The sequence below is a fragment of the Sciurus vulgaris genome (genome assembly GCF_902686455.1).
Source record: "Sciurus vulgaris genome assembly, chromosome: 2".
NCBI classification, from domain to species: Eukaryota; Metazoa; Chordata; class Mammalia; order Rodentia; family Sciuridae; genus Sciurus; species Sciurus vulgaris.
Genome location: NC_136462.1, coordinates 27,272,364 through 27,289,962, shown reverse-complemented (window position 1 = coordinate 27,289,962; position 17,599 = coordinate 27,272,364). Strand labels below are relative to the sequence as shown.

Below are 17,599 nucleotides of genomic sequence, written 5' to 3'. Positions count from 1 at the left end.
AACTGGATTGAGCCACTGAGCCGTGCCAGGAGGTGGTCCTTGGGCGGGGCAGAGCGCTACCTTTGTGGGGTTGGCGAGTCTTTTCTAGCTTCTGGCTGAAGGGACTAGGAGGCCTCGGAGGAGGAGAGTTTGAGGGTAGGGTAGGGGAACCTGCAGCTGCCAGGCCCAGAGCATCAGTCGTTGCTGGAGCAAACTGCAGCAAGGGACCGGCAGTCTGGTGCGTTGGAGACGGTAATTTGCAGATGGTTTCTGGTAGCGATAGGATTTCCGTGGCAGAGCCTGAGCCTCTGAATATGATAACCCAGCGACAGGTCAGAGCAGCCATGGGGCGGGGCCAAGGTTGGCTCCTGCTGGGAGGAGCCGGGATGCCGCTCCCGCGGTGATGCGGAGGGGAATTTGCTGACAGTCCCTTGCCAGGTGGGGCTGGCTTCACCAGGCCGCGAGGAGGAGGACCGGCTGGCAGTCTCCTCCCAGGTAGGGAGCGTGTTGCCTGTCACCGCACCCGGCAGCCCGAGCACCTTGCCTGGGGCCGGGCTGTGGCGCCGAGCGCGCAGATGTGGTGAGCACGCGGGTGGCGTGAGCCAGGACAGATGGGCCGGGAGAAGAGGCGAGAATCCGGGTCCTGGACGAGGGAGGGGGCGGGGAAGGACTGAGAGCTCTGTGCTTTCCCGGACCTCGGACGGGGAGGGTTGGGGGTGGGGGAGACTGCGCCACTGTGCCTCGCCACGCTGGCTGTCCCCAAGCCTGCACCCAGGGAAGGGTGAACTGAGCCGCCCACCAAGGAGGGCCATTGCTTGGTAGACTCGTCTTTAGCGGGTGGAGGTGGGCGGAGGCTTGTCTGGGGGACCCCTGGCTCCTGTCAGGTGGGAATTACGGCTCAGGATCGCCCCACCCCACCCAGGGACTCCCGGGGCTCTGCCGCCCACTCACTGGGCTGGGATGGGGGGAGGCAGTCGACTCCACCGGTATGGGTGTCGACCACGTCACTGCTGAGCTGCCGCCGACTGGGGGGTCCTGTTCTATGCTAGGTGGTCCTGGACTCCTGGGCCCCCAGGGGCAAGGGGTACCACCTTTCCCCCACGTGCTTCCAAAGAAAGGTTCTTGCTTCCATTCTCAACTTGGCCTTGAGAGAGAAACTGGGATTGAATGAAGGCCCTGGGGAAACTGAGGCCCAGGGGCACTATGGTTTGACCAAGGTCATTTTGCAGGTCCCACAGAGCTGGCCTCCCAGGCAGTTCTTTACCCTGATCCCTTCTGGAGGGGCAGGGGCTGTCCTCTATCTCTAAACCTTTGGTCCATCTGGGATACCGTCCCCACCCCTGTGCAACTCCTGCATGGGGCTCCAGTGTGCCATGGGTGTTCGCATCAGTGTCTGGGACGGGAGGAAGCTGCTCAGGAGAACTGCTCATCTGGCAGAGCAGGTGATGCAGAGGTAGTTCAGGGAAAGAATGAGAGTTGGCATCTGGGACAGGAAGGCCAGAGGGGCAGCCTAGGTTCCCAGCATCCATCCTGTGTGTAGCCTTGATGGAGAGGCCCAGGGGGAGTTCCCTGGCTGCTGTGGCATGGACAGTGCTGAGGGAGACAAGCAGATGGACTTTCTTCTTTAATGGCCATGAGGCTCACTGGAGAAGGGGGAGGGGGCAGGGAGCATGTTCGCGAGTCACCTTCTCTCAGTTCTTCTGACTGTTGTCCCCAGGCGTCATGGATCCCATTGACTCTGTTGCCCTTCCAGGTGAACTTTTCCTCAGATCACCTGTCCTCCTCCTCCCTGGGGCAGATACCATTCTCCAGAGGGAAACTGAGGCAGGGAGAGAGTGATGGGTCTTAGACCTGGAGCCAGCTATCATCATTGTGCATATGAGGAAACTGAGGCACAGAGAAGCAGCAGGTTGCTCCACCTCTCACCCACACACAGGGCTTCTGACTCCCAGTCCAACACAGGACAGGCAAGGGACAGCTCCTCCTGGCTCCTACTTGTCTCCTCACTGTCCTGGCTCTGGCAAGTCCAACTGTGAGTGCAGGTGTGGGAGCACAGGGGACAGCACCCGAATTTTCTCCTCCTTTAAGATGTGCTTTCTAGTTAGCTGGGTAGGAAGCATCCTGGAAAGGGGAATCAGTCACTAGGCTACCCTCCCAGCATGCTCCTTCATTTCTACCGGCCTGTTGGAGCCAGAGGTAGCCCTCCTGCCCTGGTGCCGGCAGCTGTGAACACAGCTTGGAAGCGGGGACCCCCAGCTGTAAGGGGCCCATGAGCACAGGGACCTTGGTTAGCTCTCTGACAGCATGTCAGGGTAAGAGCTCTGATCAGCCTGTTATAAAAGGAGTACCTGGCTCACAAGTTACTGCGTCCCAGAGACATTCCCTGACCACAGAGCCCTGAAGCTGGTCTCATGGACTCCACAGCATGCCTTGGATAATGATTGCTAAGAATCTCTGGGGTGATCTGTGTCCCCAGAAAACCAGATGGGAACCAGCTGCTTGTAGGGCAACAGTGTAGTGCCAGAGAATAGAGAACCCACCCTACTAGAGGGAGACCATGTGTCTGGCTCCTCCTTTGGGGTCCCTTCTCCAGGAAGAAGGCTGGTGCCCCATGGTCCCAGGAAGCTGGTGATATGTGTCCTTCCTGGCTAGCAGAGGCAAGGCCAAGCCTCAGGGAGCTTTCTTTCTATCCTCAGGTCCTGGAGGAGAATCAGACTTGTGGATCAGAGCAGAGAGCCTGTTCTGGACCAAGAGTCCCATTGGCTGGCACTCTGCCCTCAGCTTCCCTACCTGACAGCTGGGTGCAAAGATACCTCCAGATGGGTGGGAGGGTTTTGGAAACTATCAGGTGTTTATTACAGACAGGAAGTGTTATTCCTGGAGACTTTGGCCTGCACAGAAGCTGTTTCATACCTCAGTGAGGGAAACATAGTTGCTCCCTCTATGGAGGATGCCCTCTCCCTCCATATGGCCAGATTGGGACCCTTTCCGTGCTCAGAAGGCTGGCCTTCCAAGCCCACTTCAAGCTGTGTTTTGGCTCTGGAGGGCTTCCCTTCCCCTGTCCTTAGTTAACATGTGTAACAGGATTCCCACCATGAATTGCTAGTGTCTGGTGGCATCGTGGGCTTTCCTACAAGCCTGTGGGCTTCTGCAAAACTCTAGTCCCGTGGATTCTGCTCTGGCCCTTCCTAGGAGGTAGCTGGTGGAAGAAGCACAGAGAGAAGGGACTTCATGTGCTGGGAGCTCTTTGCACTGTGTCCAGGGTGCGGGAATCCAGGGGCACTCAGGCCTTGGGCCGGCTGGCGCTGGGAAGGCTGTTGAAGTGCTTAGGCAAAGCGCTCGGAGTGGAGTGAGGTCAGCAGCTTTGAGTGCCCCATCTTGCTGGAGGAGGGGCCCTGCTCTCTCCCCTCCCCCTCTCCTGGGAGGGCAGTGGTTTGTGCAGCTCACACACCATCACACGTGGCGTCTGGGGGCTCCATGGCCTTGCCCATGTGAGGGCTGCTCTAACTCCAGCAAGGCTAAACCACAGGGGAAGCCGAGCTGAGGACCTGGGGCCACTGAGACCAGATGTGGGCAGCTCATGAAGCCGATGTGTCCTTGTTCTAGATCTTCCTACGTTGCTGGGGCCAACCAAGAGTGGTTCTTAGGTGAACTCCCTGGGGCCAGAACTCCTTATCCTGTGTCTTTAGGGCAGAATATGCAGCTAAGCTGCCATGCTCCAGCTGGTTCTGAGACATACAGAGAGACGAGAGGAGCGGGGACACCCCATCATCACCTCCTGCCTCCTCCTAGTCATTCCTTTTCCCAAAAGGGAAATGGAAGCATGGACCCACTCAGAAAACCAGAACCAGGCATCCTGGGTGCCCACCTCTGCTTTCCGTACCCTTCCACTCTGCTGTCTTACGTGAGCACCCTCAGGAGACTAAAAGGGCTAGGAAGAGCTGTAGCACAGCCTGAATATGTGGGGCCTTCATACCTGCATGTCAGGGTCTCTGGTGTCCTAGAGGATCGGCTTCTAGTGGAAAGCCTACCTATCATCCCCCCACCCCCTTATCACTGAGTGGCCCGACCGGTGGAGGTGGCCCTGGAGATAGGAGCCTTCTCACTGTGGCTGTCTTTTCAGAATTGTGCCAGGCGGAGGAACACTGGCTTCAAACCGTAGAGCCCTGGAAAAAGACCAGGGGACCCTAAAATCTTTAAAGATTCAGGGGACCAACATGGTCCTGTGGCCAGTTAATCAGGGAGATGATTGTTCACTGAGTTTTTGAGCATGAGACCTGATCACCTCAAGGTATCTGAGTGGCAGTGAGCTAGAAATGCTGGAGAGGGCAAGGGGAGACTCACCGAGGGCCCTGTGGGGGAGATCAGCCTTGCTCGATGGGAGCAGGAGCATGGGGGACCCTTCACACGGGGACTCTGCCCAGCACTTAGAGCTGGGCTCCCGCCTGCTGTTACCTGTTCATTTTCCTTCTGTAAAGCTTCCGTTTGCAGCATGGTGAAATATGCTCACTGCATGGGGCTGCTGGGAAGATGGATGGGAAGGAGGAGGAAGATGCCCAGGGCAGCACTTGGGGACTATATCCCCTCGCCATTGGCTTACTTCTCTCTCTCTAGTGGCCAGCTCTCCAGGGACCTCTAGGATGACTGGCCATGCTTTGGGGGCCTCACACAGTGTGTGGCTAACAGTTAAGGTAGCTGTAGGCACTGTTAGAACTGACTGTTCCCTTCAAAAAAGCATCAGGTCCCTGAGGACCTGGCAAAGGGGAGCTTGACTGAGAACCAGAGGGGAAGAGGTCTGCTTCACTACAACACACCATTGCTGGCCAGGGAGCCCCTCCTGGGCCAGGACCACCTGTGCCCAGGTCTGTAAACTAGGCCCTGCCTTTTCAGGCACCAGAACAGCCTGAACAGAGAGCCTGGCCTGGGACCTTGGTACCTCTCAGCGTCCTCATGTGCCTGGTCATTACTCTTGAATACTTCTCATGCCTTAGGAGAGAGGTGCAGCAGGCAAAAGTAGCCCACTTGCCAGAGGAGGAAACTGAGACTGTGACAGGTTGTTTGAGCTACACACACACACACACACACACACACACACACACACACACCACACCACACACCACAGAATGTGAAGCAGGCCACAGCCATCTGACTCCAGTGGGGCCATCACGGAGCTGTCCCCCCAGCACCGCAGACACATCCTGAGCTCACCTTGGTTGCTGTTGGTGGTTTTGCTGAAGTTGCTTAAGACAGAAGGACTTGGAAGTGAAGGTCGTGTTTCTCCCCTTCCCCTTCACTCTGGGCAGGGTGCCCGGAACTGGGTCTGCTGAAGGACAGCTCTGTCACGAGAGTCAGGGAAATGGAAGGACAAGATTCTGCCCCACCCCCACTGGAGCAGAGGAAGGAGACCCAGGCTCCATGCTCCCTACTCCAAGGTGGCTCCTCGAGGCCTGTGTGGTTTGGCCTGTGTGGAGCTGCCAGGGCGCAGGGTGACTGGAAGCGATGCATAGGTCTCAGGCGCTGGTCACAGCGCAGCAAGTGCGGGAGCAGGAGGGTCCCCGTCCCAACCCTCACCCAGTGGGTCTGAGAAAGGAACCCGGACTGAGAAAGGAGCAGCTCTGACCTTCTCCCAACAACAGAGGAGGAGATTTGGGAGAGCAGGCCTTGGCCCAGGGGCTGGGTAGCCCAGTGATCCTGCCTACTGAGTCGTCTTTGAGCCCAGGTCTGCCCTGGTCCCTCCTCCTCGGCTCCCCAGAGTCTGCCATGGAAGGTTCATCTGGATCAAGCCCAGACTCGCTTTCCAGTGAGGCCCCTTCCTGAACCTTCTGCTGTTGCTCAGAGGTGCTTCGTGTGTGAGGAGGGGGACGTGTCTGATCACCTTTATGTTTTTACAGGATAACACACTTTTTTCTGCCCCTGCTCACCCCCAGCTCAGCTAAAAAATATGATCCTGGCAAATTGGATTTTATCAAAAAGAGATCGTTTTCTGTCCCATGACCCGGATTGCGGCGCCCATCTCCTCCTCCTGTTCCAGACCTTGTCCTCATCCCCACGCTTGTCTTTTCTGACCCCGTGTCCCTCAAAGTTCTCCTCCTCCTCCATGAAGCCCTCCCACGATCTCAGCCAGCAGGGGTCTCAGAGGTCTTTAATGCACTTCTCACATTGAGACTGTCCCTTCTGCTAGACAGTGAGCTCATCCTCTCTTTCCCAAAGTGTTCACTGAGGACCAGTCACACACTTGCCCTCGGTAGTTCATGAGGAAGGGGGCAGGTAGGCGAGGACATGGATAATGACAACAGTCTGAGAGTAACAATGATATTCTATAATAATGGCAGTGCAAAGTGCCAGGGGACATTCTGGAGCTAGTAAAGCTGAAGGTGTGCATACTTTATGACCCACAGCTTCATGTCTAGGTGGATAATTTTTACCTAGAGAAACTCATGCATGTGTATAAGGAGACAGTTCCAAGGATATCTAGGACAGCAATACTTGAAGTACAAAAAAGAGGTCTCAACCACAGTGATTGTGACATCTGCAGTAAGGACGTGGACAAGAAAACTGGATGTTGTGCCCCAGTTAAAATAGGTATAATGGAGATTTTATTGCATGTAAATCATATCTTGATAATGCTGATATGTCCATGAACATGAGCTGCATATGTACATACGTGTGCATGCACGTTCACACTTATCTCTTCTGTATTAACATCACTGAATCTCAAAAACAATGTTGCAAAAAAAAAAAGGGAAATTGCAGAAAAATATTAGATTTTAACAAAAAATTTCAAAATCATGTCGTGTGTAATTGATGGAGACAAACATGTTACCGTACCTACTGTGCTTGTGCTTGCGATGGTCTCTTTGCTTCCTAGAGTTTTGCAGTACTGGGGATGGAACCCAGGGCCTCACAGCTGCTAAGCAAACTTCACCACTGAGCCACACCCCTAGGCCCTGTGGGGGTCTTTGGAGAGAGAAGGAGCTTAGAGGGAAAGAGGAAAAGGGAGAGAGATTCTGATTTGTCAGGAACGCTTCGTTTAACAAAAAAGATCTGAAGCCAAAACAACAGGAGGTGAACGTGTGTTCATTTTCGTTTTATTCTTTTATTTTTTTCATGTTTCATTTTTTAAAAATTTTAAAAGTGAATCAGGATGTCCATGGAAAAGCAGTGACTTTTCCCCAGGGAGCCAGAGAAAGGTTCAGGAGGTGATAGCTGGGTGTTGAAGGATGGGGGGGCGGGTTTAGCTGGGGGAGGGAGCGGAGGGTGGGCATTTCAGGCCAGGAGACTGGCGGGCCCTTTACACTCTTGAAATGTTTGTTGAATGACTGCTTATCAAGTCCCCCCTCCTGCCACCTTCTCATCCCCATCTCTGACTTCAACACCTCTATTTCTGAGCTGTGAATATAGTAAATCAGGCCCTGGGGAAAATATCTTGTATAATGTGATGATTTTTTTTTTTTTAAAGTCTAGATAAACTAATGAGGATCAGAGAAAGATTGAGGCAAATAGATAAAAACGGATATTAAACAGCCACTGATAACAGAGAAAACAGGATCCTTGGAGGATACTGTGTTCAACCATATGCAAATTCAGTTGAAAGGTCGCTGGAATGGGGGTTTTTCTGGAATCATATAAATCATCCGTTTGGGCCCAGCGCAGCAGCACATGCCTGTGATCCCAGTGGCTTAGGAGACTGAGACAGGAGGATTGAGAGTTCAAAGCCAGCCTCAGCAACTTAGTGAGACCCTAAGCAATTCAGCAAGACCTTGTCTCTAAATAAAATACAAAACAGGACTGGGGATGTGGCTCAGTGGTTGACTGCCCCTGAGGTCATTCTCTGGTATCCCCGCCCCCCCCACAAAGAAACATCAGTTTGACCCCAGAAGAACTGAAAAACTCAAAACAGACCGATAATCATGGAAGAAACTGAGTTTTCATTAAATTCTCCTCTAAGAAACCAAAGTTTAGACAGAATCTAATTTCTTTCAAGTCTTCTAATTTCTGCTATTTCTGTCTTCTAATTTCTGTCAGACCTTCAGGGAACAGTGAATTCCAATGTTATTTCAACTGCACCAACCACGACAGATCACAGGGTTGGAAAAATTACAAATTATTCTGTGAGGACAGCCCCATTGATACTAAAGATTGACAAAAATAGTACAAAAAAGAGAAAAATTCCAAGGGAAAACCCTCACGTATGAATATTGGTACAAAATTCATAGGTTAAACAATAATAAATAGAACCATACAGGATTATATTTTAAAAAATGAATGCACAAAAGCAAGTGGAAATAAGTTCCACAAATAGATTCACTATCAGAAAAACTGTTAATATAATTAAGCAAACTAACAGCAAAAATATGAAAATCATATAAATTGTTCCATAAATGCTAAAACAATGCCTGAAAGGCATTTGATAAAATTCAATGTATGTCCTTGATTTTAACTTTTTTTTTTACTACTAGGGATTGAACCAAGAGGTGCTTGACCACTGAACCACACCCCCAGCCCTTTTTATATTTAACCTAGAGACAGGGTCTCCTTGAGTTGCTTAGGGCCTCACTAAGTTGCTGAAGCTGGCTTTGAACTCACGATCCTGCTGCCTCAGCCTCCCAAGCGGCTGGGGTTACAGACATGCACCACTGAGTGCAGCTGATTTTAACTCTTATTTAATCAAATGTGGACATTGTTTAACATGATGGTATGTATGTGTGGATATAAATACATATAAGGAAAGAAGAATCACCTTTACCTTAATTCTCTAATCCTACTCTAAAAGTCCAAGCCAACACAAATTTTGAAAATATAAGTTATAAAAAGAGAGGCTGGGGGTGTAACTCAGTGGTGAACCTTGGCTTAGCATGTACAAAGCCTTGGGTCAATTTCTAGGACTAAGAAAGAAAAGACAAATTTATCCAAATTTAATAAGGGTAAGGATTTAATTTAAAGATGTTTTAATTAATTTAGTAAGGATTGACTACCTGAAGAAAAAAAAAAAAAAAAAAGATCGTCAACTGAAAATTTCAGCAGAAATTATAAGGACAACATCAAAACAACTGGTAGTAAACACTAGAAATGAAAATTCATGGCATTTCTATACAGAAGCATTAGGCTCTTTTGAAAAAGAATGGAAACTGGGGGCGGTGGTGTACACCTGTAATCCCAGTGACCAAGGAGGCTGAGGTAGCAGGGTTGCAAATTCGAGGCCAGCCTCAGCAACTTAGAGAGAGCTAAGCAACTTAGTGAGACCCTGTCTCAAAATAAAAAAACAAAAGGGTCTGGAGATGCGACTAAGTGGTTAAGTGCCCTTGGGTTCAATTTTCACTACCAAAGAGAGAGAGAGAGAGAGAGAGAGAGAGAGAGAGAGAGAAATAAGTAGAATGTAAGAAAACATTTGCAATATCAGTAAAAATGGCTAGGACTAGTCACTAGACGACAGCAACTCTCTCATTGCTGCTGTTCACACCTGGTCCCTGTGCCTGAAGTATGGCCTGTCTGAACCACCTCGCACACCCGTGGAACAGAGCACATTTAACATTTAACATGTGGTGATCACAATAGTAATTGCCCACGTGTTAAATGTGGAGCCTCTTCTACATCCTTCACTGAAGCCAGATGTGATTTCTCCTGGGAATGTTCTGCTCTGGAGACCCGAGTGGTCTTCAGATGGGTATTAGGTCCAGTTGGTCTGTAGTGTTGCTCAAGTCCTCTGTTTCCTTGTTGATCTGTCTGGTGGTTCTAATCCTTACTGGAAGTGAGGTATTGAAATCTGCTGTTGTGTTATTCTCTGTCTCTTCCTTCAATTCTGTCTGTATTTGCTTCATTATTTGGGGGCTGTGAGGTACAGATATGTTTTTAATGATCTTATCTTCCTGGTAGATGTACCTTTGTCTCTTGGAGCAAATTTTGACTATAATAAGTGTGGTCACCTGGTCATACTTGATTACTGTCTTAGTCCGTTTTGTGCCACTATAACAGAATACCTGAGATTAGATCATTTATAATGAACAGAAATGTACTTGGCTTACTGCTCTGGAGGCTGAAAAGTCTGCTACTTTTGTTAACAGCCTTCTTGCTGTGTCATAACAGGATATAAGGAATCAGAGGGAGAGAAAGTGCTCACCAGAGAGAAAAGGGAGCCGAACACACTTTTATAACAACCCCACACCCATGATAACAACCTTAATCCATTCTAATCAATGCGTTGGCCTAATCAATCCTTTGGGGGCAGGTACTGGGGATTGAGCCCAGGGCCTCTCATGTGCTTGGCAAGTGCTCAACCACTGAGCTGCACCCCAGCCATGATCAAACCCATTCTTAAAGCCACCTCACAGCACTGTGGCACTGGGAATTAGGTTTCCAGCACATGATCTTTGGGGACCCATTTGGGCCACAGCATGGCTACCATCTGCATGGTGCTTTTTCCCATCCTTCCCTTTCAGTCCAGGTGTGTATTTCCGTCTCAGATTAGTCTCTTCTGGGCAGTCCAGAGCTGCATCTTTCAGTATCCTTTACCTGTTATAACTCATTTAATCCACACCGTAACCCTCCACAGATGGTACAGTTATTATCTCCATTTTCAGATAAGGAAACCGAGGAACAGGAAAGAAAGGTAACTTATCCAGCAGAGTTGGAGTCTGAATTAGGCACCTGACTCTGAGTTGCATCCATCCTGTTATGTAGTTAAGTGGGAATTTTGAATCTAGAGAGGGAGGACAGGAAGGTGGTTTATTTAAAAAGTGACTTGAAGACAACTGGACCACTGTCTAGCTAGCCCCTTGGGGGAAGGCCTCAAGGGGGTCCTGCAACAGTCTACACCAATATAAATTCTAGATGCAGCCAAGATTGAAAAATAAGAAAGAAGAAAACCCTAACAATACCAGCAGGAAATATGGGCAAATATTTTTATGATCCTCAGGCAGCAAAGTAAGTCCATACTCCAAAAACTCCGCAGGAGAAGGCTGATAACATTTGACTACAGAAAAATCTGAACTATCTATAAGCAAAATATGCCATAAATTAGATCAAGAAGAGACAGATGACATCTGCAATATATGTGACCAAAGTTAATTGCATTCATTTAGAAAAACTTCTAAAGATCAGTAAGATAAATTAGAAAGAGCATACATAGTTCACAGAAAAATAAATGCTAAAGCCAATCAATTCCAGAACAAGACAATATGTCTGCCCTTTCTAACATTTTAAGAATTACAAACTGAGACAAAGTATCCATTTCAACTCTGATATTGGAAAAGTTTAAAAATTTGATAATGTGTGATGCAGTCAAGGGCGGAGAGAATCAGGCACCTTACTAGTTGGTGCAGTGTAAACTGGTTCACCTCTTCTTGGAGAGCAGTTTGGCACCATTAATCAAAATTTTAGATCCACGTAACCTTTGATCTCAAGATTTGTCCTATAGCTAACTCTGGCTATGTCGACTGCAACTTTCTGCACCAGAAACTGGGAAACAACCTAAATATCCATCAACAAGGACAGATTTGCAAGAAGTATAGGGCCTTGGTTCAGTGGAACACTCTGAGCTATTAAAAAAACAAAAGACTGTCTAGTTGAGTGCCTAGATCTGGAATGCATATCAACAAACCAAACAAAGATAGAATACCAGGAATGTGTCCTGGGTGGATTAAAATAAAGACGTAGGCATAGATATGTATGTGTCCATATTTAGGTTAAAATCATGAAGAAAACTTAAGCAGGAACTTGACCATGTTTGTGATCAGAGCTCTGGAATGCTGGGGACAAATGCTCTGTATTTCATTTCTATGATATATTATTTGGAAAGACTTTTGCTATAGTCATGTTATTTTCAGAAAAAAAGAATTTAAGAAGAAACCAATTATAAAACCAGTTTTAGCATAGTGCTGGGGATGGAACCCACGGCCTCGTGCATGCCCGGCAAGCCCTCTACCACTGAGCTATACCCAGCCCTGAACTTGTTCTTTGAATTAGCTGCTTGGTATATTCTCTAGTTGGCAATTTTAGATTAGGGTCCAAGAGATGCTCTCTAATCTTCATTTTGTCAATGAGGAAAAGGAGGCCCAGAGAGGCTTCAGCAAGCCACTCAGGGGCCCTGCTAGTCTGTCTGCAGATCTAGCCTCCCATGACACTGCTCTCAGGAAAAGGCCAGTGACCCATTCACGTACTTCATAAAACCTTCATCCTGGGGCTGGGGATGTGGCTCCATGGTAGAGCAGTGCTGGCCTGGCATGCATGAGGCCCTGGGTTCCATCCCACACCAAAAAACCAACCAAACCAAACAAAAAGTCCTTCGTCCTTGGACTTGTCTGCCTTTTCCTGGCAGATGATTTGAGTACTACTTTCTGTGCCTCTGTGTGGCAAACTTGTTGAAATGCAGATTCCTGGGCACCTTCCAGGACGTTCAGCTTCAGGGGGCCAGGGCGGGGCCCTACCTCCTGAGTCCGAAGAAGGTGACTGCTGTGTCCCCCTGTTACCTCCCTTCGCTCGGCCCTGCTGTTTTGTCTGTGCATCTAGGCTGAAGCTCCTCCCACTGCAAGGGAAAGTAGGGTGGTCCCACTCGTGGGGGACAAGTGACAGCTGGTGCTTGGACCGACTTGGACTCCCAATACATGGCTCCATGCAGGGTCCAACCTCCTCCCATCCTGGGCCCCTGTTCAGCTGGGAGGAGTGGCAGGCAGTTCTCTAACTCACTCCTTCCCGGGGCGGACTCTCACCGGCCTGGATTTGGAGGTGGGGCAGCCTGATGGTCATCAAGGCCTCAGGCCCCGGAGGCCATCTGAGCTCCCTGAGGCAGGCCTTGTGGGAAGAGCTGACAAGCTTGTTTGAGTGGGGAGGGGCCTGGCCTGATTGGGCTCGGGGAGGAGCTTCGCAGAGGCCAGGGAGGATTGGGATCCATGCCCGCCTGTCCTGAGAGTGTTCCATTGTCCCTGCACCAGAGCCTTGGAGGAGCCACTTTTGTGGTGAGGAGTCGGCGGGACGCTGCTGGGTCACCAGGAGGCACCTTTTCTTAGGGGCCAGTCAAGAAGAGGAGGCCCTGGTACCAGTCCGTTGGCCTGAGCCCCCACCTCACCTGCTGCTCCAGGTAGGCCCCCCTCCCATCCCTGCCAAGCCAGAGCACCAGCTCTGGAAGAGTGGCCATCCTGACTGGGAAAATTCTAAACAGACAGCCTGACAGGACAGGGCAGGAAAGGCTTCTCCGTCTCCCTGTGACACTATCCCAGGTGGCCCTGGCTCCAAGGCACGGAAGGGGTGAATCAGATGCCCCCGCCTCTCGGCAGCACCCCCAGGCTGAGCTCCTAGCTGGGTTCCCTGCGTGGTTCTTGCCCAGCTGCCCTGGTGTGGAGCAGGCCCAGGACCCAGCCCGACTCTGCTTTTCCGGGAGTTTCCTGCCTCCTGATATTTTTTTTCCCAGGGAAAAGATTAAGACAGATGGTATCTTTATAAACTGTTGGAGCTGGAAAGGATCTTAGTGATATAATCCAATCATAATCCCTTCTACTTCTCAAGCAATACTTACATCAGTAGTGTAGTTCCAGATGTTGTGGTCGAACATCGCAGAGGCAGCAGGTGTAATCTCTTCACAGTGACCCTGAGAGCCTTTGCTTTCAGACAGCCTTCTCCTCCCCGCAGGCCTCACCAGCCTCTGCCCCAGACTCCTTTTCCTTCCCTTCCATCTGATCACTTCTGGCCACTTAAACCCCCCATGCAGAAGTGACCCAGCATCCAAAGCTAAAAGTGTTAAAGCCATGTTAGCATCTAAGTGAGTCTTCCTTCCTCATTTAGGTAAGTGAATATGTTAACGAATGCATCTTTGAGAAAGAATTAGATGGTCCAGGAGGCTTACACAGGGAAGCTGTAACTGTGGTAAGATTTCTCTGTTTGAGAGTGTCTAAAACCTTTCTTATGCGAGAGAAGTTTCCCCACATGGGCTGTTGGCCAAGAACATGGCAGTCGTTGCTATTATCAATAAAAGCAATCTGAGATACAGCTCTCTTCTGTGCAGAGCTTGATGTTAGCATCCCCTTATAATTTCTGGGGCCTTCCTCAGGAGAGCCCTGCAGGCAAGGAGGCCTGGCCACAGCTGCACTTCCCTTCAATCCCGGGCATGCTCACTGCCTCAGCCTGTGCCGGACCCGGGTTCCTCCAGTTCAGGTGGCTCTGAGAAGCAGCTGTGAACACTGGTTAAGAGTTCAGGTTCTGGAACCGGAGGGCTTCACACCCAGTTCCACCACCACTAACTTTGCCATCTTGATGGCATCTCTTCCATCTTTATTCCATCTTTTCATCTATAAAATAGGGATAACAGTAGTACCCTCAGGTCCCTGTGACAGTTAAATAGATTAACATCTATAAAGTGCTTGAAACAATATCTAGCACCTAGTCAGTGCTTAAGAGGTTAGCTCCAATCATTATAAAAGCCCATTCCCTCCCAACCACATCCCTCTGCCTGATGAACTTCCCTAAACCACAGTATAGTCAGCTTACTCCCCTGCTCTACAGTCCTCTGTGGCTCCCTGTGACCTCTTGAATGACTGTGCCCTAACCTGCCCCTTAAGGGTCTTGAAGGCAGAAAACGGATATAAATTATTTACCTTGCACATAATAAGGAATGAGTAATGCTTACTGAGAAGGAGTGTTTCCACCTTTAGGTGGTAAATTGAGATCCTAGGGAGGGGGATGCAGCCACCTGCAGCCCCACAGCTGTGGTTTGACCAGGCTCCCCCGCCTCCCTGACCACAGCCCGGCCATGCACCGACTGGGTACCGCGTGCTGGGTCTGCTGGATATGGGGAAGCTCTGGTTTCCTCTGGATCTGCTGGGACTGCAAATGCAGTAAGCTAGACTCCAGCCCTGTCCATACTGAAGTGAGGAGAGGACACCTGGCCACTGCCCAGCATGGGCAGGCACTGCAGCCCTCTCTGACGAGTTCAGGCCAGAGGCAGACGTGAAGTCATCCTCCTAGTTCCACACTGGGAGGTGGCCAGAACCTTGGCTGCCCCGGCTCCCCTGAGAAGCCTGAGGCTGATGGAGACCACTCACGATCTAGCACCTCGAACAGAGGACTCAACACTCCACCCAGTGTGCGCTGCCGGCTCCTGCAGCTCGCAGGGAATACCTTGAAGGAATAGAAAGCTGGGTGCCAGTAGGGCAGACCGCATCTAAAACCAGGCTTCTGCTCTGGCAGGGAAACCTCAGTCCTGTCAGCGACATTCTCTGAGTCTCTGTTTTTCCATCTGTAAAATGGGGAGGATGATTCCCACACCACAGGGTCAGGGTGAGGCCAAAATGGAACAAAATCTCAAAGTGGCTGCATGCGCCAACCCGGGGTGGGTGCCCGGCGATTTGCTTTTATTTTTATCAGACGCTCCGAGTTGTTCTTCCTGCCTGCCGCGTCCCACAGACCTCTCACTTTCCTTAGGTGCGCCTCCCTCTCTCGGCCTCCACTCCAAGATGAAAGAAAGTTGTGGTGGTTTTTGGCAAAGGAGGGAAAGAGGAACCGTCCAAATCTTCCCAGCCTCCTGGCAGGGCGAGAGGCACAGGAGGAAGCAGCCCCGTTCTGTCTGGTTCTCGGTTCTCTCCGAGATTTCTCCACCGGGAAGCTCCAGGGCTGCCAAGTCCCCAAGTCTGGTTTGCAAGTGCTGGCGCGGGAGCAAACCAGACCTGGCTGGTTCCTGCAGGCTGCCATTTTCCTCCCCGTGTATTCAACAAATGGATGGATTTGGGGGATTCCAAGCTCTGTACTAGGCCCCGGGGGGCTCAACAGCAAGGACATCTGGGTGCACACTGCCTCCAGGAGACCTTCATTCTAGGGGCGCCCGACAAACAGCATAAACTCTGGATAAATAATGTTAGAAGGCGAGAGAGGCGGAGACTTGGGGTGCCACAGGAGCTGCCGAGCTAGCAAAGGTAGTGTCGCCAGGACCCAGTTCCCGGAAAATGAAACATCTGAGACATCAGTGGCTCCCTTGGGAATTCCTGACAGGCCTCAGAATCAAGGCCAAATGACTTTCATGAGATTCTAGGACAGGAGCAAGATCCTGAGCCCTCCTAGTCCCAGCCCAGACGATCTCTTGCCCTGTCTCTAAAACCTTCAATGGCTCCCCACTGCCTACTTGATTAAATGCACATCATGGACCTCAGTCAGGGTCTCATGGTCCAGGTTGCCTGTTAGCTCATCAGACCCTTCTCTCTGTGTCTCTGCAGCCAAGCCAGTTCGCCTGTCATTCCTGAAACATCCCATCTCTGCCTCCCTCCTCCACTCGCTTTTCTCTCTGCTGGGATTGCCCCCTCCCACTGGTTCCTGGAAACATAGGAATCCCACCCTTCCCGGCCTCTCTGCAGCCCTCCCTGACCCTGGGGCCTGGCCTCTCAGCCCGGGAGCCTCAGCTCCCGCCTTTCCCTCCAGGGGCCGTGCTGCCGTGGGTGCAGCCTGACACCCACGTGGTCTCTCCGCCTGGCCGGAGTGGCCTGGGCAGGGCCTGGGCTCTCACCTCCAGCAGGCGTCGGGCTCAGTGAACGCTGGCTGGCTTATAGCCGTGCTCAGAGGCTCCGACACTGAGACAAGCGGGAGGAGCCTGCGACACACTCGGGGCACAACCAGAGGAGGGGGTGGGAGGGGAGGGGCGTGAACTTGGAAGGAATGGGGAAATCCCCACCACAGTTTTTTTTCCAGGCAGGAAAACCATCACAGATGGGCTGGGTCTCTCTTCTTCCTCAGAAATAGCTACTACTTCCTTAAGCATCCCAGGCCAGTGCTTTATGAGTCTAACTGGAGTACCTCTTGCTACAGTGAAAGCCCATTTTCCCTGGCTCCATCTTGTGGATCAGAGTGGCTTTCCTGACCCCCATGCAAGGAGAAAGGAGCGAGGTCAACAGGAGACTGGCCCCTGGCCTGGGGCTTGGCTGTAGTCCAGGAGGCCAGACTGGAGGCCCTCCAGAGGGCAGGGTGTAGGGCCACCGTAAGCCCTGGAGGTCAGGCTCGCCCCAGCCCCACTCAGCTCAGCCTCCTGCCGGGATAACCATCACCAGCAAATCTAAGTGGAGAGGTCCACCATGGCAGCACTGGGGTCCCAGGCTCTCGGGTCCCCAAAGGCCCTGTGAGGCCACGTGAGCCAGACCCACAGCCTCTGCCGCCTGACACCCGCCCATCGCTGGGGCAGCTGCACTCAGAGGTCCCCGAGGCACCAGCCTGACTCCTGCCCTACTTAGTCAGATGGGGCCAGAACCCAGGGACACCTGGCCTCGCTCCACGTCTGCCGGGTGGTGTGTCCACCCAGGGACCGGGGCTCCACCGGGGGAAACAGTGCAGTCTGGCCTGGCGCATTTCCTGCCTCACCCTCTCAGCCCTTGGGGGTGTCCTGCCCTGCCTCTGTCCTCCGCGTGGTCGGAGGCCCACCTGGCCCCAGGCTGGTCACACGGCTCTCCGGGCTCAGATCTCACTCAGCCAGCGGCTGTCTTGGGGTGAAGGGGAGGGTTCAAGTGCCTGTGCTCAGAGTATTAGCCGAGCATCTGGTGGCTCAGGAGCCCGCGGGAGCTCAGCGTCTACTGTGAAGAGCAGCCCGCTGGCACCTCGGCAGACGTCCCAGACTCCCCAGGGCTGAGGCAGGTGCTCCTCCGTGCCCCAGCACCGC

General features: G+C 51.5%; 1 protein-coding gene across 3 annotated transcripts in view; it reads left to right on the top strand.

Annotated features, from left to right (window-relative positions):
- Positions 1 to 399: 399 nt before the first annotated feature.
- The window catches only part of TMEM63C (transmembrane protein 63C), a 66,568-nt gene continuing 49,368 nt past the window's right edge, over positions 400 to 17,599 (top strand). For 2 of the 3 annotated variants that reach the window (XM_079126739.1, XM_079126741.1), the window contains exons 1-2: positions 478 to 559; positions 12,906 to 13,051. The gene's annotated coding sequence lies outside the window, so the exon portion shown is untranslated. The other variant, XM_079126740.1, reaches the window with a different exon arrangement.